General features: G+C 39.9%; 1 protein-coding gene across 11 annotated transcripts in view; it reads left to right on the top strand.

Moving 5' to 3' along the window:
* STXBP5 (syntaxin binding protein 5) overlaps positions 1 to 24,310 on the top strand; it is a 904,657-nt gene that overhangs the window by 191,842 nt on the left and 688,505 nt on the right. The window lies entirely within an intron of this gene.

Here is a 24,310-nt window from a genome sequence, read left to right as displayed (position 1 = left end):
TAGCTGTTAGACTTACTAAATTCCACCATTCCATGTATTCCATCTGTCTTCAACTTGCCAGTATTAAGGAGGAGCTCTGCAAACTTAAACAGGAATTGAATACAATTAAAGCAGCTTCTATCACTCCACAAAATCATACCAACTTATCACCTCTATCTCAAAGAATAAAACAGCCCAGGAATAAATGGGTCACAGTAGGCTCAGGAAGACTGCGACATGTAACTCAGAAACATCCACCTTCACTAATATTACCTCTACAGAATTCCTTCGCTCCACTAATGCACTGCGATACTCAAGAAAACAGAAGGGAGGTGGGACTGGAACCAATGAAGGTAACTCAAGAGAACAAGCGCACCCTAAGTACAAATAAAAAAGCCAAAAACAGAAAACTATTACTGTTGGGGGATTCCATCATCAGAGGCATTAACCTTGGAACACAGGGCGAGGAGACCAAAATAGTGAACTGTCTTCCAGGATCCTCAGCTACCAGGAGTTCCAGGCAAATACTGACTATAATTAAGGAAGAAACTAAGGATTTTAACACTGATGTTGTTATCCATCTGGGAACAAATGACCTGGCCAACAACTCCACACTTGCAGCACAGAAAGCTTTTCGGGAGCTTGGTGAGGGCATGAAACCTTTTGTAAAGACTTTAGCTTTTTCTGAAATACTGCCTGCATATGGAAAGGGAGAGCAAAGAGTGAAAAACACAGAGGACTTTAATAGATGGCTCAGAGCCTGGTGTCATCAAGAAGGCTTCAGGTACATAGGAGGATGGGGAAATACATGGAAGGACAAGAAGCTATATTGCACTGATGGGCTACATATTACTACAGCAGGAAAAAGAAACCTTGCAGAGAAATTTAGACAATATTTTTCTAGGCATTTAAACTAGAAGGTGGGGGTGGTGTATGTACGAAGGACAATTATAGAGACCACCCCCGGCAAAAGAAAAGATATGATAGTAGTAAAGGCTGCAACATAAGCAATATCAGCAACTAATTTCTTAGTATTGCAACGGAAAGTGAAACGACACAAAAATCCATACGAAAAAGGAGATTATCGCTGAAAAATAGCTGGAAAGCGATGACCACAAATGCTCGCAGTCTAAGCAACAAAGTTCATGATCTGCAAGCCCTGATGTTAGAGGCAGATCTAGATATTGTTGCTATCACAGAGACATGGTTCAGTGAATCACATGGATGGGATGCAAACATACCGGGATATAATCTTTTTAGGAAGGACAGAGATGGTCATAAAGGTGGAGGAGTAGCTCTCTATGTAAAGATCAATATCCAAGCGACTGAAATGCAAGGGACCTGGGGAGAGGAAGAAGCGATATGGATTGCTCTGAAAAGAGAAGATGGAACTTCTATCTACATGGGTGTAGTCTACAGACCTCCGACTCAATCGCAGCAAATTGATAAGGATCTGATTGTGGATATCCAAAAGTTTGGAAGGAAAGAGGAGGTTCTGCTGTTGGGAGATTTCAACCTGCCGGATGGGGACTGGAATGTTCCATCTGCGGAATTGGAAAGAAGTAGGGAGATTGTGGATGCCTTTCAAGAGGCTCTGCTCAGACAAATGGTGACGGAACTCACAAGGGAAAAAGCGATATTGGATCTGGTCCTCACAAATGGAGAGAGTATCTCTAATGTTCGAGTGAGTGCTCACCTGGGAAGTAGCGATCATCAAACGGTTTGGTTTGATATAACGGCTAAGGTGGAGAGCGGCCGCACGATACTTAAAGTCCTAGATTTCAAACGTAGGGACTTTAATGCAATGGGAAAGTACCTGAAGAAAGAGCTGTTAGGATGGGAGGACATAAGAGAAGTGGAAAGACAGTGGTCTAAGCTGAAAGGAGCGATAAAAATGGCTACGGACCTTTATGTGAAGAAAATCAATAAAAACAAGAGAAATAGGAAGCCGATATGGTTCTCCAACCTAGTGGCTGAGAAAATAAAGGCGAAAGAGTTGGCGTTCATGAAATATAAAAAAACCCAAGAAGAGGAGAGCAGAAAGGACTACAGGGTGAAACTTAAAGAAGCCAAGAGAGAGATACGTTTGGCGAAGGCACAGGTGGAAGAACAAATGGCTAAAAATGTAAAAAAGGGAGATAAAAATTTTTTCAGATATATTAGTGAAAGGAGGAAGATAAAAAATGGAATTGCTAGGCTAAAAGATGCTGGGAACAAATATGTGGAGAGTGATGAGGAGAAAGCAAATGTGCTAAACAAATATTTCTGTTCTGTGTTCACAGAAGAAAATCCTGGAGAAGGACTGAGACTGTCTGGCAAAGTTGCACGAGAAAATGGAGTAGATTCTGCGCCGTTCACGGAGGAGGGTGTTTATGAGCAACTTGAAAAACTGAAGGTGGACAAAGTGATGGGACCAGACGGGATCCATCCCAGGATACTAAGGGAGCTCAGAGAGGTTCTGGCGAGTCCTATTAAAGACTTGTTCAACAAATCTCTGGAGACGGGAGTGATTCCTGGGGATTGGAGGAGAGCGGATGTGGTCCCTATTCATAAAAGTGGTCACAAGGATAAAGCAGGAAACTACAGGCCAGTGAGCCTCACTTCAGTTGTTGGAAAAATAATGGAAGTGTTGCTGAAAGAAAGGATAGTGTACTTCCTTGAATCTAATGGGTTACAGGATCCGAGGCAACATGGCTTTACAAAAGGTAAATCGTGCCAAACGAACCTGATTGAATTTTTTGATTGGGTGACCAGAGAGCTGGATCGAGGACATATGCTAGATGTAATTTACTTGGATTTCAGCAAAGCCTTTGATACAGTTCCTCATAGGAGGCTGTTGAACAAACTTGAAGGGCTGAAGTTAGGACCCAAAGTGGTGAACTGGGTCAGAAACTGGCTGTCGGACAGACGCCAGAGGGTGGTGGTTAATGGAAGTCGCTCGAAGGAAGGAAAGGTGACTAGTGGAGTCCCTCAGGGTTCGGTGCTGGGGCCAATCCTATTCAATATGTTACCAATTGTTACCAATATACTTGACAATACTTTCTGTAACATCACTGTATATAAACAGTCTCTTCCTCTGTAAACCGCTCTGAACTGCTTGTGGTATTGCGGTAAACAAAATAAAGTTATTATTATTAATGTTCAAGTGGATGCTCACCTGAGAAGTAGCGATCATCAAATGGTTTGGTTTGTTATAATGGCTAAAATGGAGAGCGGCCGCACAATACTTAAAAGTCATAGATTTCAAACGTACGGACTTTAATAAAATGGGAGAGTACCTGAAGAAAGAGTTGTTAGGATGGGAGGACATAAGAGAAGTGGAAAATCAGTGATCTAAGCTGAAAGGAGCGATAAAAATGGCTACGGACCTTTATGTGAAGAAAATAAATAAAAACAAGAGGAAAAGTGGCGGAGAAAATAAAGGTGAAAGAGTTGGTGTTTATGAAATATAAAAAAACCCAAGAAGAGGAGTGCAGAAAGGACTACCGGGTGAAACTGAAAGATGCCAAGAGAGAGATACACCTGGTGAAAGCGCAGGCTAAAAATGTGAAAAAGCGAGATAAAAATTTTTCAGATATATTAGTGAAAGGAGGAAGATGAAAAACGGAATTGCTAAACTAAAAGATGCTGGGAACCGATACGTGGAGAGTGATGATGAAAAGCAAACGTGTTTACAGAATAAAATCCTGGAGAAGAACTGAGATTGATTGGCAAAGTAACACGAGAAAATGGAATAGATTCTGCGCTGTTCACAGAGGAAAGTGTTTATGAGTAACTTAAAAAACTGAAGGTGAATAAAGTGATGGTACCGGACGGGATCCATCCCAGGATACTGAGGGAGCTCAGAGAGGTTTTGGTGGGTCCTATTAAAGACGTGTTCAACAAATCTTTGGAGAAGGGAGTGGTTCCTGGGGATTGGAAGAGAGCGTATGTGGTCCCTATTCACAAAAGTGGTCACAGGGATGAAGCGGGAAACTACAGGCCGGTAAGCCTCACTTCGGTTGTTGGAAAAATAATGGAAGTGTTGCTGAAAGAAAGGATAGTAAACTTCCTTGAATCTAATGGGTTACAGGATCCGAGGCAACATAGCTTTACTAAAGGTAAATCTTGTCAAACGAACCTGATTGAATTTTTTGATTGGATGATCAGAGAGCTGGATCGAGGACATATGCTAGATGTAATTTACTTTGATTTCAGCAAAGCCTTTGATACAGTTCCTCATAGGAAGCTCTTGAACAAACTTGAAGGGCTGAAGTTAGGACCCAAAGTGGTGAACTGGGTTAGAAACTAGCTGTCGGACAGATGCCAGAGGGTGGTGGTTAATGGAAGTCACTTGGAGGAAGGAAAGGTGAGTTATGGAGTCCCTCATGGTTTGGTGCTGGGGCCGATCCTGTTCAATATGTTTGAGTGACTTTGCTGAAGGGTTAGAAAGAAAAGTTTGTCTTTTTGCGGATGATACCAAGATTTGTAACAGAATAGATACCGAAGAGGGAGTGGAAAATATAAAAAAAGGATCTGCAAAAGTTAGAGGAATGGTCTAATGCCTGGCAACTAAAATTCAATGCAAAGAAATGCAGAGTAATGCATTTGGGGATTAATAATCGGAAGGAGCTCTATATGCTGGGAAGTGAGAGGCTGATATGCATGGATGTAGAGAGGGACCTTGAGGTGATAGTGTCCGAAGATTTAAAGGCATAAAAACAGTGTGACAAAACAGTGGCTGCTGGAAGAAGGATGCTGGGCTGTAGAAAGAGAGGCATAGCCAGTAGAAGGAAGAAGGTGTTGATGCTCCTGTGCAGGTCATTGGTGAGGCCCCTCTTGGAGTATTGTGTTCAATTTTGGAGATCGTATCTGGCGAAGGACATAAGAAGACTTAAAGCAGTCCAGAGGAGGGCGATCAAAATGATAGGAGGTTTGTGTCAGAAGACATATGAGAAGAGATTGGAAGGAAAGGAGGGACAGGGGAGATATGATTCAGATGTTCAAATACTTGATGTAGAACTAAATCTTTTCCAGAGAAAGGAAAATGGTAAAACCAGAGGACATAATTTGAGGTTGAGGGGTGGTAGATTCAAGAGCACTGTTAGGAAATTCTATTATATGGAGAGGGTGGTGGATGCCTGGAATGCGCCCCCGAGAGAGGTGGTGGAGAGGAAAATGTTGACGGAGTTCAAAGAAGCGTGGGATGAACACAGAGGATCTAGAATCAGAAAATAATATTACATTTTTTTTTTTTTTTTTTAGTTCATTAGTTTTTATTGAATATTATAAGAGATTTACAGAAGGCAGTTCAAACACACAAAATCTGAATAAGACACAGTGGTGTAGAAGAAGTCCATATCTACAATCATTTACATACAACCAGATTAATAAAAAGAATCTAGGGTATGTGTAACTGCTAATAGAAGATATATGAAAGGCAGAAAAGCAGGGAGAGTGAAATAAGAGAGAGGGAAAGAAAGAAAGAGGGAGAAAAAGAAAAAGAGAGAGATAGATAGATAGAGATAGAGAGGCAGAAGTGTCTACTGGTTAGAATGAACAAATGAATCTAAGAATGACCAAGGTGATTTATTTCGCACCATGTTTGTGGAGAGTCGAGAAATCATGTTTTTCTCATATGCATAAGATTCAAATTTGTGATACATGCTCAGAGAGTTCCACCAATAGGTGTAGTCAAGTAGCGAGGATGATTTCCAATTTTTCAGAATATGCATAAGAGCTGTTACAAACATGGCATCAATGAGTTTAGGTGGGCAGTTTGTTTGTGCGAAACAAGGATGTTGAGAACGAAGAATTACAATGTCCATGGAAATCTCTTCTGAACATTTAGTAATAGATTTTATAGTGTCCCAAATACGAATCCAGAAGGAGTGAACTATAGTGCAATGAAAAAGCATGTGATCGAGAGTTCCAGACTCTTTCAAACAGTTCCAGCAGGTGGAGTCTTGTTTTAGCTTCGCTTTCCACATGCGATATGGGGTCCATACTGCATTCCACATAACGAAGAACATTGATTGCGAGACTCTGGAAGATAGGAGAGGACGGTTTGTGGAGGACCAGAAAAGTTCCCAATCTATATCAGAAAGCGTAGTCTGCAGAATCGAGTCCCATTGGTTCATTGATTGAGGTGAAAAGGTGAAAGAGTGATCCCTTAGAATACTATAAAAAAGAGATATCGCTCTACCCTTCATTAAGGCCAGAGTAGACCAGTGGTGAACAGTGTGGATTGAGGTCATAAAGTCAGGGCGCATATGTACCTTAGACAGTATTCCAGTAAGCATGAGCCATTGGGAATGTATAGAGGATGGAAGTGAATATGCAGAACAAAAAATATCAAAAGGAACAAATGAGGTGAAAATAATATTAAATATTGAACTAAAGCCAGTACTGGGCAGCCTTGCATGGTATGTGTCCGTATATGGCCTTTTGGTGGAGGATGGGCTGGGGAGGGCTTCAGTGGCTGGGAGGGTGTAGATGGACTGGAGTAAGATTTGACGGAGATGGCAGTTGGAACCCAAGCAGAGTACCAGGTAAAGCTTTGGATTCTTGCCCAGAAATAGCTAAGAAGAAAAAAATTTTAAAAATTTAAATTGAATCAGGTTGGGAAGACTGGATGGACCATTCGGGTCTTTATCTGCCGTCATCTACTATGTTACTATGTTCATCATGCAAAGTTGAGCTAACAAAATGATATTTATGGTCAACAGCTCTTTAACATTAATCAATTAACATAAGGAATCCCAAACTTTTGCCAATAGAGTTGTAATAAATCACATTGAAAAATGAAAATTACTAAAGTACCCGTCTCCTTATTACAAAAACAACACTTATTTGATTCATTGGATCTTATTTCGCTTAGTTTGTACTTCTTTATGTAAAATGAAATATATAAATTGAGTAATGGCTGAAGATTTCAAAGCTTTATGTACGGATAACCAAATTTGCTCCCATTGTTTATCAGATATTGCCATTTTTAGCTCATGGGCCCACGTAGACTCAATACCAACAGATCTACAAAATTTATTGTCCCATAACACTTTGTACCAGGCTGATGCAGCTCCTTTTTGAAAGAAATTTTATTGATGTATTCTGCTAAACTTGGTGTCTTACTGGTGAGCTGTGAGGTTTTGACATAGGACCTTAAACAAAGTTGAAGTTGTATCCATTTAAAAAATTGATTATATGGTACTTGATATTTATCTTGGATTTTGGAAAAGATCATCCATTCATTATCAGATTTTAATTGCTGAGAAGTCCAAATATCAGCCTCTTGCCATAACTTCCAACTAATCGTTTTACCTTCAGTTTTAAACCTGGCATTGTCCCAAATAGACATATGTGTTGTAGTAGACCAAACCACAGGAAATACAGAATCTATTGCTTTAACTGCAAGTGAGGAACTGCATAATAATCTATCCTTACATCCTAGCACTTTGTTGTTAAATAGAAGTAAGAACTTGATAGGATAATTGTTCCAATTATGGCCAATAGCCTGTATCCAGCTAGGTTGATTAGATTGAAAATTAACATCCAAAAAAATCTAGAAACAAGTTTGACAGTATATATGCAAAACTAGGAAAATTAACCTCTCCATCCTCTTTTATAGCAATTCGTGGAGGTTTGTTATTCCATAAAAATGCTGTAAGTATACTTTCCACTTTTACGATAGAAATTTATATTGAAATATATCGGCAGCATGCTCAAGATGTAATTAATTTTGGAAACAATCATCATTTTTATAGTATCCAGTCTCCCCCACCATGATAATCATAATGGCGACCACTGCTTAGTAAGGTCTTTAAGTTTTTGAAGCACAAATTCCTCATTTATCTGAATTGTTTCGTCAACAGTAGGGCAGAAATATACACCTAAATATTTTAGTTTATTTTTAACACATTTAAAATTGTATTGAGATATTTCAGCTTCTATTCCAGGACAATTTAATGGCATTAATTCAGACTTTGACATGTTAAGTTTGTAACCAGCAATGTTAGAATATGATTGAATTGTTTCTAGAATAGCAGGAATAGATCGACGACATTCCATTGATGTTTGTATTATTTTGTAATTTCAACAACAAAGGTTCTAAGGCAACATTATAAAGCAGAGGCGATAAAGGGCATCCTTGTCTCGCTCCTCTAGTTGGCTGGAAAGGTGCAGATACTTTATTATTTATAGATATCCTTGTTTTAGGACTAGAGTTTAAGACTTTAATCATATTTATGGCTAATTGTGAAAATCCAAACCACCGTAAGACCTGAAAAAGGAAAGTCCACTCTATCCTATCAAAGGCCTTTTCAGGATCTAAGGCCAGTGCAATATAATCTTTGTCTGTATTCTTAGCAGATTTTATTATTTCAAGAAAAAGCCTTCAGTTGTCCATAGAGGATCTCCCATTTAGGAATCCATTTTGATCGATGGAGAAAATTTTTGGTAATATTTTTTGCAATCTTGAAGCTAATATTTTTGCATAGATTTTTGCATCACCATTCATCATGGAGAGAAGCCTGTAATTCTGAACCTTTGGATCTTTATTGCCTTTAGGCAAAACAATAATCATTGCTTCGGTGAATGTACCTTCTATTTTCTGAGACTCTATGAAATGTTGAAGCACAGCTGTGAGTTTTGGTCATAAGAACATAAGAAGTTGCCTCCGCTGGGTCAGACCAGGGGTCCATTGTGCCCAGCAGTCCGTTCACGCGTCAGCCCATCAGGTCCATGACCTGTAAGTGATCCTTTGTCTAAAACCTTTCAATACCCTTTCATCATCCTATCTCTGTCTCTATCTGTATCCCTCAATCCGCGTATCCTTCAGGAACTTGTCCAATCCCTCTTTGAATCCTCTTAATGTATTCTGTCCTATTACATCCTCCAGAAGCGTATTCCAGGTGTCCACCACCCTCTGAGTGAAGAAAAATTTCCTAGCATTGGTTCTAAACCTGTCCCCTTTCAATTTTTCCGAGTGCCCCCTTGTTCTGGTGGTTCCCAATAGGCTGAAAAATCTGTCCCTTTCCACCTTCTCTATGCCCTTCATGATCTTGTAAGTCTCTATCATGTCTCCTCTGAGTCTCCGCTTTTCCAGGGTGAAGAGCCCCAGCCTTTCCAGCCTCTCAGCGTATGAAAGGTTTTCCATACCCTTGTCGCTCTTCTCTGAACCTTCTCAAGTATCTCCATGTCCTCCTTTAGGTACGGCGACCAATATTGGACACAGTATTCCATCGCGCGATACAGCGGCATGATGACTTCCTTCGTTCTGGTTGTAATAGCCTTCTTAATAATACCCAACATTCTGTTTGCCTTCTTTGAGGCTGCTGCGCATTGTGCCGTTGACTTCATTGTTGTGTCCACCAGCACACCCAAGTCTTTTTTAAGGTTACTTCCCTCTAGTACTAATCCCCCCATTTGGTAGCTGAACATCGGATTCTTCTTTCCTATATGCATGACCTTGCATTTCCCCACATTGAAGTTCATCTGCCATTTATTCTCCCACTCTTCCAGTTTGTTCAGGTCCCTTTGTAGGTCCTCACATTCTTCCACGGTTCTAACCCTGCTACAGAGTTTAGTGTCACCCGCAAATTTTATAACTTCACACTTCGTCCCCATTTCCAGGTCATTTATAAATACGTTGAACAGCAGCGGTCCGAGTACTGACCCCTGCTGAACTCCGCTTGTGACCCTCCTCCAGTCCGAGTAGTGGCCCTTAACTCCAACCCTTTGCTTCCTGCCTGCCAACCAGTGCTTGACCCATCTGTGCACGTCCCCTTCCACCCCGTGGTTCCACAGCTTCTTAAATAGCCGCTCATGGGGCACCTTGTCAAAGGCTTTTTGGAAGTCGAAATAAATGATGTCTACGGGTTCCCCTTGGTCCATCTGGCTGCTTACCCTCTCGAAGAAGTGCAGCAAGTTTGTTTGGCACGATCTTCCTTTGCAGAAGCCATGTTGGCTCGCTTTCATTAGTCCATTTTTGTCAATGTGCTCATAGATGCTGTCCTTTATCAGTGCTTCTACCATCTTGCCCGGAACCGTTGTCAGACTTACCGGCCTGTAGTTTCCAGGGTCTCCTCTCGATTCCTTTTTAAAGATAGGTGTAACATTTGCTATCCTCCAGTCCTTCGGGATCTCGCCAGTTTTCAAGGATAGGTTGCAAACTCGTTGGAGTATTTCCGCTATTTCGTTCCTTAGTTCTTTTAGTACCCTTGGCTGGATCCCGTCCGGGCCTGGTGATTTGTCACTTTTCAATCTATCTATCTGTTGGAGACATCCTCATGGCTAACCTCTATTGTCAACAGTTTATCTTTTGGGTCACCATTGAAGATCTCTTCGGGTTCTGGTACACTGGATCTATCCTCGCTTGTGAAGACTGACGAGAAGAACTTATTTAACCTATCAGCTACATCTTTTTCTTCTTTTATCACTCCCTTTCTGTCTCCATCATCCAACGGTCCTACTTCCTCCCTCGTTGGTTGCTTCCCTTTAACGTATTTGAAGAATGATTTGAAATTTTTTGCCTCCCTGGCCAGTCTTTCTTCGTAATCCCTTTTCGCTCTCCTAACCACTCTATGACATTCTTTTTGGCAGTTTCTGTGTGCCTTCCAGTTTTCCCCGGTTTGGTCCTTTTTCCATTTCCAGAACGATTTTTTCTTGTCTCCTATCGCATTCTTCACTTAATTGGTTATCCATACCGGGTCTTTCGTTCGGTCTTTTTTTTGCACCCTTTTCTAAATCTGGGGATGTGCATAAGCTGTGCTTCTTGCACCGTGCCCTTGAATAGGGACCAGGCTTGCTCCACAGTCTCTGTTTTCCGTGAGCTGTTTCGGAGCTTTTTTCTCACCATTGCTCTCATAGCATCATAGTTCCCTTTCTTAAAGTTGAGCATTGTCACCGTGGTTCTCTTCCCTTTTGATGTTCTTACTTCTAGTTTGTACTGTATCATGTTGTGATCTCTGTTTCCTAGTGGTCCTACTACTTCAACTTCCTTTGCAGGTCCCCCTAGCCCATTGAGGATTAGGTCGAGAGTGGCATTCCCCCTCGTTGGTTCCTTGATGAGCTGTTCCATAAAGCTGTCCCTCACTGCCTCTAGGAATTCTGTTTCCCTCGCACAGTTCGAGTTTCCAATACTCTAGTCTAGTCTATCCCGGGGTAGTTAAAATCCCCCATTACCAGCACGTAATGCCAAATAGATTTAAATGCCAAATAGAATTCTACATTCAGACCCATCAGGACCAGGTGTTTTATTTTTGGCCATAATGTTCAGTGTGTTATACACATCTGCTTCTTTAATATCTACACAAAAGGAGGCATTATCTTGTTCTGTTATTGAATTATGCTCTATATTCTTAAGGAAATCATAGTTATCAGTTGTGACAGAAGAAGTAAATAATTCTTTATAGTAAGTATAGAAACAATTCAGAATATCCTCTTAACTAGTCATTAATGAACTCTTGGAGTCATGAAAAAAAGCAGAGATATAGGATTTTTCTTTCCTGCTCTTAAGGTAATTAGCTAATAAGCTACCAACTTTGTTTTGATCAGAATAATATGTAGCAGAATTCATAAAAATAGCCAGTCCAGTTCTTTTACTCAATATTGTATTATATTGAAATATAAGTTTCTTCAATGCTTTTAAAACAACCATATTCCCAGAATCTACTTGATGATGTCATTCATATTCAGCAGTTTTGCAAGAATACTTTCGTCTCCTTTTCAGCCAGAAGTCATCCTCAGCCTGGGTACTAGATTGCCACTTTCTCAACTGCAATCTGTAGGTGTACTGGAAATGTTCTTGGCAGTGATGCTTTGGAATGAGGAGAGACGGAAGAACACCTGGCAGTTACTGAACAGCGAACACAAAAAAGAATCCAACAGAAACTGCAGTAATCCAAAGGATGAGCAAAGACAAAACAAAAACTGCAGATCATGTACAAGATGCAGGCACTGTTTATTGCAACAATAGTAGTATAGATACTTATTACCAACCAAGGGACCCAACATGGTCTGTGTTTCGGACAACTTGCCTTCCTCAGGGGTCCGTGGTAAATAAGTAATTGTAACAAACTGCAATAAATGGAATAAACGAGTGCCGCTTAAACTCCAATATCGAGTGTAGAGGTATGTCTCAATGGCAAAAAAGTTACTGAACAGCACCAGGAGGCTTTGACTTGCTTTCCAGATGTAGTACACATGCCATGGTGAAAAAACTTCACTAAACTTAATATGTCCACAATTAGTGGACTATAAGAGTTTTTGAGGAAAAAAGTAAAATTAAGGGGAGGTTTTAATGCCTATGATTAAAAAGTGGAGAGGGCAGAATTTTGTGATACATTAAGGGCTCCTTTAACAAAGGTGCGCTAGCGTTTTTAACGCACTGGATTAGCGCGTGCTAGTAGAAAATCTACCGCCTGTTCAAAAGGAACCTCGCGGGGCAATTTAGCGTGCTATTCTGCGCGTTAAGGCCCTAGCACAGCTTTGTAAAAGGAGGCCTAAATGGAACTTCCCTTTTGTTTTTGAGGCTTTTCCTACCTCTGGATTTTGATTATTTATTTTTATTTAATTTGATTTGTATCCCATCCTCTCCAAGGAGCCCAGAGCGGGTTACATAGTAACATATAGTATATAACAGTGTTTTTCAACCTTTTTTGGGCAAAGGCACACTTGTTTCATGAAAAAAATCACGAGGCACACCACCATTAGAAAATGTTAAAAAATTTAACTCTCTGCCTATATTGATTATATATAAAGTAATTCTCTTGAATAGGAATCAAATAAACACAAAGAAAGTATTTTATAATTACTTTATTATGAAATATTAAGTAAACAGAATAGTGAAAAATTATAAAATACTTTATTCAGTGCGAAACCTGAGCCTGTTTGGCTGAACACAAAGCTGATATTCTGGCTGGAATCGAAGAAAGACACACACGTAGCTCTTCGTCAACAGCTCTCAGTCTCTCTCTGTATTTGGTTTTTATAGCATACAAAAATAGACAAATATACCCTCCTCCATCCTTTTTATTAAACCACAATAGCAGTTTTTAGCGCAGGGAGCTGCGCTGAATGCCCAGCGCTGCTCTTGATGCTCATAGGCTCCCTGCGCTAAAAACCACTATTGCGGTTTAGTAAAAGGTGACCATATTGTAAAATATAGACAGCAGATATAAATTCAGAACTGTGCATAGTAAGTGAAGGGAAGTTTTCATCTCTGGGAATTTACCCAGTTAACTATTAAGTTATTTGGGCAAATTCCTTTGAAAACTGTGGTAATACTGCCTCCACTTTGCTAAATTTAAAATAAAATCATTTTTCCTACCTTGTCTGGTGATTTCTGTTTGCACTTTCTTCTTCTGACTGTGCATCCAATCTTTCTTCCCTTCTATCAGCCTGTATGCTTTCTCTCCTCCATACCTCATTCCCTCCCCCAACTTTTTCTTCCTCTCTCCCTGACCTTTCTTTCTTTTTTTCTGTTTCTCTTCTTTCCTTCTGTTTCCCTGCCTGCCCCCTTTCTTTCTTTCTCCCTGCCGTTCCCCAAGCCACTGCCACTGCCGCTGCCATCGGGGAACAGGACCCACCAATGGATAACAGGCCCCAAAGCCGACTCCGACGCATGCTCTCCCTGACGTCAATTCTGCAATCGGAGAGGAAGTTCCGCCCAGCCAGGCAGCGATTGGCTGGCCCGAACTTCCTCTCCGACTAAAGAATTGACGTCGGGGAGAATTAGACTTATCTGCTCGATAGATTAGATCGCCAAGACAAAGTGAGTCCTGGGTGATCGACTCACTTTGCCTTGGCGAGCTACTGGCGCCCCTGCCTCGGGCCCCCTGTCAGCTCCGGGCCCGGCGGCCCTGCAGCACACCAGGCAACATCTCGCGGCACACTAGTGTGCCGCGGAACAGCGGTTGAAAAACACTGGTATATAACAGTTAGCAAATAGGACGCATAACAATTAACAAGACTAAGGCAATAGGGTACAGTGAGATGCATCTAGTTCAGTTGTTCTGGATTAGCAGACACTTGGGGCTCCTTTTACTAAGCCACGTTAGCGGCTTTATCGCACGCGCCTTTTTAGCGCGCGCTAAACCCCGCGCTAGTCGAAAAACTACCGCCTTCTCAAGAGGAGGCGTAGCGGCTAGCGTAGCCGGGCAAATTAGCACATGCTATTACGTGCGTTAAACCGCTAACGCGGCTTCGTAAAAGGAGCCCTTGGAGCCTGAAGCATGCATAGGAAGAGAGTCAGTTGAATATCTATTAAGAATACAGTGGTTTTGGAGTAATAGTCTGAATGCTAGCTTGTCCTGAGGAGTCGGGTGAAAAGGTAGGTTTTTATTGCTTTTCTAAAGCTCAAAAGACCAACAAGGGATCTGACTCTATGGAATGCTCTACCTCCTCAACTTCGTCATGAAAAACTCATCAATAAATTCAAGACACATCTAAAAACATTCGTATTTCAAGATGCTTTTCATGGCCCTTGATCCCCTCACCATCAAGTTAGTGAACCCTAATGTTTTCCCCCTCTTTCTCTCCTTTTCCCTTCAACCCTTTTTTTTTTAAGTTTCCCCCCTTTTCATCACTAATAATGTACTCTAACTCCCCTCCCCTTCCTTCTAACCTCCCTATCATGTTTGTTATTGTCTAAAGTCCTTTATGTACATATCCCCTCTTTCTCATAAATATTATTTTGTATAAGCATTTCTCCTATTTTTATTTTATCATTTTATTGTAAACTGGCTAGATACCAGTTGATGGTCGATATATTAAAAATTAATAAACTTGAAACTTGAGGCAACTGATTCTAGTGCTTTTATAAGAAGTGAAAGACCTACTAGCACTGGTGGTTGATTGATTTACAGTGGCTCTTTTTGTATTTTTTTTAAAGTTAGATATAGATGAAGTCAGCTCAAGGTAAGCCAAATTAAAGTAATGACACGTGAGTTCGTAGCAGCCTATAGTATAGATAGATTGTAACTGTTAGACTAATCAAATATTAGAAAAGGCATTTATGGGCACAATTGATAAGCTGTTCTTTCCTTTTAAGAGCAGAGCAGAGTCAATCAAAACAATAGGGATGTGCTTTTGTTAATACTCATGTGGTTCATTAGCAGGTCTAAAAATATAGTGCATGGTTTCAGATTTTCTTTGACCCTGAGAAGTTGAAATATTTTCTTGGTGCTAAGAAGTTAAAGCTGCCTGGGAATTTTGAGACTCTGGTGGTCTGGGGTTTACATAGTTGTTTGTTTATAATCCTTATGAATTCAAAGCGGGGAACAAGGAAAACAAACACAATAAAATTAATATACACAATACAACCAAACATGTATACAAAACTATATATCAACAAAATACAATCCTAAAAACATAAAATTTTACAACCATAATTGAAGAACAAACGCGTAATCTCCCCATGATTATACCTCCTCTTTTACTAAGGTGCTAAATGCTAACTTGTCTATAGACTAACAGGCACACGTTAGCGTTTAACCCACGCTAAATCGATTAGCGCATGCTAATCGGTTAGTCTCATTATTCCACCCTGATATTTCATTTGGTAAAATAAGTAGCGCTTCAACAGTGTCCTGTCTCCTAATAAGTACCGGGAGCGTATTCCATTCCTCTGGCCCTCTGCAGGAAAAAAATATCAGCTCTCACAGTCTGCAACCTCAGTTCTTTCCAAGTAGGTAAATCTGAGTGAGCTGTAGACCATAGCTTCGGTAATGAAACATAGGGAGCGATGCAATCCACAAAATATTTCGGCGACAAACCCTTCATGCTCAAATAGACAAGCAACAGGAGCTTGCATTTGACTCTGAATTCCACCTTCAACCAGTAAAGTCTAAGGTAATATCCCGAGACATGATCAGGGTATAAGTGATGGATAGCTCTATTTTCTTTTTGTACCCAACTTCAGGGTTTAACTCTTGGTTATCCCTTTTGATTATGATTTATGTAGCACTATTATTATTGCCTTTTGGCTTTTTCTTATTTAGTCCACAAAAATGAGGATCAGGAAAGGAAATAAACTTCCACTTGGAAATAACAAAAATTAACTTAAGGTCACAACATTAGATTTCCTTTATTATAGCCAGATGGAAGGTCATACATCATTAGACATGATTACCAGCCTTTCTTTTGATCCAACAAATTCTAAAAGTTATTTAGGCTCAAAGAAAAGAAAATTCTTATCTTATCTTAACTTATCTTATCTTAATTTAACAAGAAATGTAGCCCTCAGAGCCAGAACTCTTGGCCTCAAGGACAAGAATTATTTCCTACGTCTCTGGGTTTTCTGAGCAAGACCTGGAAAAACACGAACATTGGAGCCTAAAAACTTATCATTTATATGACAAAAATACAAGAGGAGGATAAATTTGTAGCCCTGATCTTAATTTAATTCTTTGTACAAGGAAACAAATCGAGCATGATTCGTTTAATAGCTATATTCCTCAGTTACTTTAGAAATAATGGATAGTCTTCTAAATCAATTGCACAGAGAGAAAAAGATGCATAACCCCACTCCTACCCTTACCCAAAAGGAGCCTCAGGTCATCTGACAATGTCATCAAGTGACTGTTCTAAAACCTTTTCTGAAGACTTGGTCTAGCAAAGGATAGGTTTCCAGATCAGTACTCAGTTGCTTAGCAACCACTGCTTCTAGGAGCGTGCCAAGGAAGGGTACATTTGAAATTGGTCGATAGTTATCATAGCATGTAATATCAGCTTTGGGTTTATTCAAAGTAGGCACTTAAATTGCTGTCTTAAAGAAAGAAAAAAAATCTGGGTTCTCCTGAAAAGACAAATTTCTGAAGAAGGTCGTGGGCAAATCTTGTGGGAACTCTACTAAAGAAAAGAAGCGACCCCCCCTCTCCTGATGTTTTTTCCTTCTACTCATTTATTTTATTTAACGATGTAATTATAAACTTACCGTACCCCCTTCTCCCTCAAATCTGCGTACGTCAATGTATTTGTCTCTTTTATGTTCATCCTTTTTCTTTTTGCCCCCATTTTTGAATTTATTTGAACATTTTTAGCCTTCTAAATCGACCAGATACATGATGATGGTCGGTATATTGAAATGTAAATAAACTTGGAAACAAGTGAAAATGATTATAGGTCGATCCAAATTATTACAAGACCATGGGCAACCAGTTTGAGGCATTTCATACTAGTTAACACAGAAGATTGGTAAGCAAATTAGCTTGTGCAGCTCAAAAATTTTCATTTTGTTTAGCTTCATGTGGCATTTATGGGAATAGCCTTCCAAAGGAGGTAGTAGCAACCAGTACTATTATTACAGGATTTAAGTACATTTGGGATTTATGCAGGGTATGGTGGCGAATGATTGGCCTGAAGGGAAGTTATAATGATGAAAGAGAGGGCGGGACTGCTTTCTCACTCCCTGATGTTTGTCTTCCTGCACCATGTCACTCTTAGCTAAAGTCCTTTCTCTCTACACACTTGGATGTCCCATTCACCCACTTGCACTGTGGATGGTCTCTCACTAGTTTTCCTCTTTTGCCACAGGTCTCACATGTTTTGTCAACTGTTTCTTCTTCACAGCTAGTTTTTCCCAACCAATTATCTATTTCTAATAGAAAAAAATCCTCTTTAAGAAAGGGATCAGTGCTTATCCTTCTTTAAAAGACATTGCAAGACTCAAATATATATTCAGTGCAAGTTGTTTGTATGTGTCTGAATCAGCAAACCTCCCCTATTTTCATACTCCACTCAACAAGCTGAGAACTTATATGCAGTGAACCTGTTTGTATTCTGAATGGTAGGGAGCATGTTCATTAACTTTCTCTCATTTACATCTTTCTCATTTACTTTCGAGCACCCAGGTCTTTCTGTCTTCTCTGTAGCAGGTTTTTTTTTCCCTTTTTTGCCAAACCCTAACCAGCAGTCTTAGCCTCTCTGGGCATAGGCAAATTGTGTGCAAGGAATCTCACTCGGCAGAGAGCTGCTCACTGCTCCTTAACCAAGCTTCTTCACTCTTGTCTTGCTGAGCAGTGGTTCTCAAATATCTCCTGGTGAAACACTAGCTAGGTGAGCTTTCAGAATATCCCTAATGAATATGCATATTTTAAAACATGAAAAGCTAATTTAACAATATCATGTATAATTTATTCATATAAATTCACAATTTAATCATCTATCTTAACATCTTATATCTTACATCACATTACACCCACCCTATAATCTCACAATTGGAGCCCTCCAGTTCATTCAACTCATTTAAAATCATCATTGTTATAATTCATTGAAATGTTCACCCGTATGTCCCTATATTAGCAGCAAAAAATGCACTTGGTAGTTCTTATTGCCGATGTTCTTCAGTGAATCAAATTTTTCACCCAACTCGTTCCATAATGTCACCAGTAATAGGTAATCATGCACAGAAGTCTCGCTCTTGCTGCTGCTAATATATGGACATACAGGTGAACATTTCAATGAATTATTTTATTTTATTTTTTATTTTATTCAATTTTCTATACCGTTCTCCCAGGAGAGCTCAGAACGGTTTAAATGAGATCATCCAGGTACTCAAGCATTTTTCCCTGTCTGTCCTGGTGGGCTCACAATCTATCTAATGTACCTAGGGCAATGGGGGGGATTAAGTGACTTGCCCAGGGTCACAAGGAGCAGCGTGGGTTTGAACCCACAACTCCAGGGTGCTGAGGCTGTAGCTTTAACCACTGCACCACACTCTCCCCAGCAATGATTATTTTAAATGAGTTGAATGAACTGGAGGGCTCCGATTGTGAGATTATAGTGTGGGTGTAATGTGATGTAAGATATAAGATGTTAAGATAGATGATTAAATTGTGAATTTATATGAATGAATTATACATGATATTGTTAAATTAGCTTTTCATGTTCTAAAATATTTATATATAATTAAGAAGCTATTGAAAGGTATTGATAAGTCCTAACAGGTATTATGTAATGAATATGCATGAGAATGATTTGCATGCCTGTCACCTCATTCTATGCAAATTTCTCTCATGCATATTCAGTAGGGATATCCTGAAAACTTGACCAACTGGTGGCTCCCCAGAATAGATTTGAGAACCTCTGTTGTAGAAGACAGGAGGGGAGGGGTATATGCCTTTTTGTTTTACAGACTAATTTTAGAACTCATGTATTAAAATCACATTGAATACCAGAGGACAAAGAACAGCAACAAGGCTGCATCAGGAAGAGGAGGCAAGGTTAACTAGCATGAAACTGCAGCAGTGCTCTGAAATGTTCCTAAGTAGGAAAACTAGGCAGCCTGGGAGGGTCAGCTAGTCTGTGTCTGCTGCACAAATGTTTTGTTACATAAATTGGAAACCTAATTAACAGTTTAAACTAGTCTCTGAGGAATGTTGTCTTTAGATCTCATGAGATGCGACGCCAGCGCTGTGGACCAGGAATGATCGTGATGATGTTTGATTAGCTGTACAGTGCCACCAAATGTAATCACACCTACTTGACATTTGTCTCCTTGGAGCTTACTACCTAGTAAGACAGGCTGACGGCATACATACCAAAAAACAAACAAGAGACTTAGGGCTCCTTTTACGAAGGCGCGTTAGGGCCTTAATGTGCGGAATAGCGCGCGCTAAATTGCCGTGCACGCTAGCCGCTACCGCCTCCCTTTTGAGCAGGCGGTAGATTTTCGGCTAGCGCATGCGCTAATAGGGTGCGTGCGCTAAAATGCTTAGCGCACCTTCGTAAAAAGAGCCCTTAGAGTTTAAAAAACAGGGACACTGATGGTAAAACAGAGAGAGACAAGACTTTTTTTTTAGATATATCAGTGATAGGAAGAAGTGCAAAAATGGCATTGTGAGTCTCAAAAGGTGAAAGGGAGAAATATGTAGAAGCTGATAATGAAAAGGCTGAATTGCTTAGCAAATATTTCTGTTCTGTGTTCACGGCTGACGTGCTGGGAGCGGACCGCGGAAGACAAATGCGAATAGGGATGAAGGAGTGGTAGACCTGATCGATTTTCAGAGGGTTGTGTTCGTGAGACGCTAGCTAAATTAAAGGTAGGCAAAGCGATGGGGCCAGATGGTATACATCCGAGGGTGCTAAAGGAACTTAGGGAAGTTCTGGTAGCTTCGCTGACTAACCTTTTCAATGAGTCTCTAGAGTCAGGAGTGATACCGAAGGGCGGATGGAGTCCCTCTCCACAAAAGTGGAAGTAAGGAAGAAGTAGGGCATTACAGGCCGGTAAGTCTGACTTCTGTGGTAAGAAAATTAATGGAAACGCTTGTAAAACAGAGAATGGTGTTGTTACTATTTGGGTTTCTGCCAGCTACTGGTGACATGGATTGGCCACTGTGGGGAAACAAGGTACTGGGCTAGATGGACCATTTGTCTGACCCAGTATGGCTATTCTTATGTTCTTATGGACAGAAACTGGGATCCAAGAACATGTGGACTAAACACAGAAGATCCCTATATAGAAAGAATGAAATCAAAGTAAAATAAGGAAGACTGCGAGGATCTCCAAAAGGATCTAACGCAGCTGGAAAAGTGGGCCGAAAAATGGCAGATGAGCTTCAACGTGGGGAAATGCAAGGTCATGCACGTGGGGAAAAAGAACCAGATGTTCACATACAAAATGGGGGGAACACCACTAGGGGTTAGTAACCTGGAGAGAGACCTGGGAGTGATGGTAGACGCAACACTGAAGGCATCGGCGCAATGCGCCACAGCCTCTAGGAAAGCAAACAGAATGCTGGGTATCATTAAGAAGGGTATTACGACCAGGACGAAGGAAGTCATCATGCCGCTGTATCGTGCAATGGTACGGCCGCATCTGGAGTACTGTGTCCAGTACTGGTCACCGTACCTCAAGAAGGACATGGCGGTACTTGAGGGAGTACAAAGAAGAGCAACCAAACTGATAAAGGGAATGGAAAATCTCCCATATACCGACAGACTGAAGCAGTTGGGACTTTTCTCCCTGGAGAAGCGAAGACTTAGAGGAGACATGATAGAAACCTTCAAGATCCTGAAGGGCATAGAAAAAGTAGACAGGGACAGATTTTTCAAATTAAGGGGCACCACAAGTACAAGGGGGCATTGGGGGAAATTGAAAGGGGACAGGTTTAGAACAAACGCTAGGAAGTTCTTCTTCACTCAGAGGGTGGTAGATACATGGAACGCGCTTCCAGAGGCTGTTGTAGACAAGAAAACACTAAATGGTTTCAAAGAAGGTTTGGATAGATTCCTAGAAGAAAAAGGGATTGGGGGGTATAGATAGGTATAGACCATTGCTCAGGCAATGGGCCTGATGGGCCGCCGCGGGAGCGGACCGCTGAGCAGGATGGACCTATGGTCTGCCTCAGCGGAGGCAACTTCTTATATTCTTATGTTCTTATATGCCTGTTATACTTTAAACATGGCATAGAGGGATGTAATTTGCATAGAGTAACAGTTTCAACTGCGGCCACTGTTGGACTGACTGAATGTACTTTACAGGTCTTTTATCTGCCATCATATACTATTTTAATATATGTTACTATGTTACATTAATTGATTTAATTTTGATAAGAAACAGATGGGATAAAATAATGATGATAGTTATTTAAAAATTACCCATGAAGAACTGCAGTAAATGTTGAATCTGTGCAGTTGATAATCTAGTAGCATTTCAGGAAGTCTCACAATGTAACAATAAACTGGAATTTGAATTGAGGAAAATATCTGTGAATTTGGTCTTTTGAGATTGCAAAAATGTTACCTTAAAATGAAAAACATCCTTCCTTCCTTATGGTTTGAATCCCTGAAAAATTAAATTCTTAGGTTGGGGTAATCTGCCGCAGCTAGTTGTTTCATAGTCACCAGGTTCTAGAGTGCGTTCTTACACTGCAAATTTGATACCCTTTTTCCATATCAAATATTATTCTCTAACTCTTACATCTTCAAACATATCCAAAGCATATGTCCAGAATTCTCTTGCTCTGTTACTTTTTTGCTAAAATTCAATAGCCGCTCAACTCATTTAAAAAGCTTTATCACTTGTGGAATAAAGGCCTCCCACACAATTTTATATTGTTTCTCAAATGAGATTATTTTAAACCTGTGTTGAAATTCCTTTTAATTTCTTACTTATTGCCAATTTTTCAGTAGTCTAGATATCTTTTTTTTGTTGTTGCTGCAATAAGTGGTTCAATTAATATCCCTTTGCCCTAGGGGTTGGCAAATTTTACAAATGTTAATTGAGTGTGTGTGGTATAGATGCATTTTTTATCTATGATGTTATAAAAATAATTTGAAGGAAAAGATGAATTGATATGTAATAAAATGAATTAATAACTAGTTTCATTCAAAGCAAAAAATTAAATCCAAATTAATGAACTGATGAATATTTAAAGTTCCACTCCCTGTTTGTATTTTTATATTCACATAGGAAATCAGAGTATGTTTATATTAATGGTGTAATGTGAGAGGAACAGTAGAATGATGGCAGATAAGCAGACCAAATAGATCATAAGGACCTTAACTCCAAGTATACTGCAATTCCATAGACCCCAATTTATCATTGGATTTCCCCTCACTTATCCATAATCTGTGCTTATTCCATGCTTTCTTGGATTTTATTATTCTTTCTCTTTTTACCATTTCCTCAGAGAGGCCATATCTTATGGCTTTGTGAGCATGTGCACTTAGAATTCCTGGATGAAGCATGCAAATACAAAACATCCTGGCCGAAACCTTTTCTGTTATATATACTTTTATGGATTTCCATGGAGATTTGCACAATTTTTGTTTTTGCTGGCTTTGACTCTCTAGAATTGCTGTCTCTAGTTCCATGGATTGCTAATCCTACTTGAGGTTTTGGAAAGAGAACTGAATGAGAGTTCTAATAACAATCTATCTGCTAGTTGATTTATAAATTATAATTTTGGAAATAATTTGTTTATGTAGCCACTGTGAAAGTGCTAACACATATGCAATAACACTGTTAATCATCCTCAAAGGAAATGTGCATTGCTATATTTATGTCAATGTCCTACTTTTGAAAATGCTAATAACTGCCACCTCTACTTTCAGTGAACAAAACCCTACTGCATGTCACTAACCAATATAAGTGGTACCAAAGCCACTTATTGAAAGCTGATGTGGAAGAACATTACCTTTGTAATATGCTGAAACTGCTAGATTGTATACCGGAATTCTTATTACAGTTAGTACCAAAAAAAGTTTTTGGATTAGGCCTCAAATATTGGTCTTCAATGTAGTATTAGATTATTGTATTTGCTAGCAAAAGTTCTTGATTTGAGAGGAGCATAAAATGATTTCTGTTCAAAAATGTTGAATGTTTTTGGTTTGTTCATTTTCTTTTTCTAATTTTAAAGCTTTGATTAGTCCATTGTTTGCCAACTGCCTTTTTTGATTATCTTCATAATGGCTTGGCCTTCAATCTTAACACAAAATGTGTAACTCTAAGGCAAATAACAGTACCGGAAAGACAGCTGCATGTTTTTATTTTTTTATATGCTTTGTTTTCCTCTCGCTGTATTGTGATAGGGCTATAGGAAATATCCATAAAAGCCGTGACACTTATGTGACTTGAATAAGAATACAATTAATCCATTGAGTGTTCCATTTAGAGAAAATATACTGTATTGAACATTTAGACATGAGTAAATTTTCTGAAAAATTATTTTGCAATTTTTCTAGTATACCTGTATTTTTCATACCTTTTATCATTTAAAATTCAAAGTAAACACCAAGTGAGTATGAGGCTGTCTTGTTCGTTTCTGTATTTTAATCAATGTTGGCACAGATATTTATTAATTAGACTGTCCAAGCTGCTGGTAGAAAGTGTGGAGATTATGTGCCATCATAGATAGTAAAATAGGCTGAACCTTTGAGACCCCTCTTCTAAACTTGCTCTCCAACTTAAAAAAAGAAAAGTAAACCCCTAGGGCCTGATTGATGAAAATGCATATCCCGATGGCAGGCATGCCATCTGGCAGCCAATTGAGACGCATGTTTTCAAAAAACAAAACAAAACCTCGAGGCAGGACTTGTACATTTGTAGGCCTCCGGAGCGCCAACAATTAATCATACCCAAGGCAGGGTGTGGGTGTGGTTTTGCCTGGAAGCAGCCTTGGGCGGGCTTAAGCGTCAGTATGCATCTCCTTAGACAGAAGACAGATACCTTAAATGTAGGCCTGCAAAATGCTGGGAGTGTAGACCTGATTCTGAATAGGACATTGATGCGTGATTGACACGTGATTGGCGGTCGCCGATAACAGCATCCTATACAGAATCAGGCCCCTAGCATCCCCATCCTCTGACTCCCACCCTCAGGTACCACTGAGGCCCCCCTCCTATCCCAGTC

The sequence above is a fragment of the Geotrypetes seraphini genome, chromosome 3 (assembly GCF_902459505.1).
Source record: "Geotrypetes seraphini chromosome 3, aGeoSer1.1, whole genome shotgun sequence".
In the NCBI taxonomy this organism is placed as follows: Eukaryota; Metazoa; Chordata; class Amphibia; order Gymnophiona; family Dermophiidae; genus Geotrypetes; species Geotrypetes seraphini.
The sequence above is the reverse complement of the archived record's forward strand: the minus strand, read 5'-3'. Positions and strand labels throughout refer to the sequence as shown.